The following is a 1,481-nucleotide window of genomic DNA, read 5'->3' as shown; positions in this document are numbered from 1 at the left end:
ATTGATAGTGTAGACTCTTCAGAGCTGTTGTTATCTTAAAAATGAAGAAAAACAAAATACACGTAGACAAATAAATATTGATTTAATAGTCTACCTACACGTACCAGAGCTTGAATCAGAATCAGCCTGAATAATGTTCTTTGGTCCATTTACTCTGAGTGCTCTCAAGCCATCACTAAAAAAAATTGTGATAACACAGCAAAATTATAATAATTGTGATGTCATATGATATCATTAACAAGACAATAATAAGTTAATTAATAGTCAATACTCACATTAATCCTCCCAGTCCTATCGAAGTGAAGAAATTAATGCAGAATTTCATATTTGTGATATTATCTTTTGGCATTATGCCATCAAAAAAGCTGAGAGAGTTCTAAAAAACCAAGTCAAATGAGAATCATGTGATAATGATAACATACGGATCTTTCAATCGTTTGTTTAGTTTCTTTAATCCCAAGTAGTCAGCGATCTCTTGAAATAAAATTTTCATAAATATACGACTAAAAGAGATTATTAATGATTAATAACAGTCACATGATGGTCACATGACATACCTTGAGGAGTTCGTTTCTTTTTCATTTAAATGAATACAAGAGTGGCAGGTCCAAGGCAATGCGTCAGTATAAAATAATTGCACAAAAAACTTTGAAGTATTTCGGAGTTTGTTAGTTTCTAATCTGTGTACAGTAGCATACTAGGAACAAATTAATAAATTAATAAAAAATTAAAATAAATGCATTGATCTCTCTTACTTGTTCTTGAAAGGCAGAATCAAAGTTCTCTACCCACTTCTCCTCCAGGTGGCAAAATCTTTCTCCCAAAAGACCGTAAAACCTTTGATAGGACCTCCCTGATCATGACTGCAATACTCAATTATCATCTTAGCAACTTCAGACTATCAGAAAGAGGTGCAGTTGGAAAGAGGTGCAGTTAAAAGGCAGTAAATTTAAATGGATGACATACAAACATCTTGTCCTGGTTTCAATTCCATTTTAAGTACATGTAGCTTGTGTGCGCATTCTTCAAAATCTATACTAAAATAAATAAATAAATAAATAATATAAATAATAGTAATAATAATAATAATAATAATAATAATAAAATAATAATAAATTTACAAACAAATACCTTGACATTATAATTAATTGATATACAGTCCTCCTTAGTTGCAACATGACAGTTTGTGTTTTTCAATATATTCTCTTTCTCTCTCCTCCTCCCCCTCACTCTCTTCCTCATCGTCACTCTCTCCTTCCTCATTATCCGAAGACCCCTCCCCTAGTATCTCCTCTTTGATTGCTTTGTATCTATCTTCATTCTCTTGGTACTCACTGTCAGCTTTAAACACGTCTATTAATAGTAACAGAGTAAAGGTCAGTTATATAAATAGCAACACTGTGATGAGGTAATGCATCTAAAAAGAGCAACGTTGAAAATGGACTACACGTACCTTAAGTCTACTACAGAACATAAAAAAT

The 1,481-nt window shown here is 31.9% G+C and overlaps 1 long non-coding RNA gene across 1 annotated transcript; it reads right to left on the bottom strand.

Annotated features, from left to right (window-relative positions):
* Positions 1-882, bottom strand: LOC109586217 (uncharacterized). Its single transcript, XR_002186878.1, has 6 exons — positions 756-882; positions 558-697; positions 423-503; positions 276-376; positions 105-175; positions 1-34 (listed from the first exon to the last, which is right to left on the bottom strand). It is a non-coding gene; the product is annotated as an uncharacterized LOC109586217 (long non-coding RNA).
* Positions 883-1,481: the final 599 nt, after the last annotated feature.

The sequence above is a fragment of the Amphimedon queenslandica genome, unplaced genomic scaffold (assembly GCF_000090795.2).
Source record: "Amphimedon queenslandica unplaced genomic scaffold, v1.1 AMPQUscaffold_12924, whole genome shotgun sequence".
Classification (NCBI taxonomy): domain Eukaryota; kingdom Metazoa; phylum Porifera; class Demospongiae; order Haplosclerida; family Niphatidae; genus Amphimedon; species Amphimedon queenslandica.
Note: the sequence above shows the minus strand (reverse complement) of the source record. Positions and strands in the feature narration are given on the sequence as shown.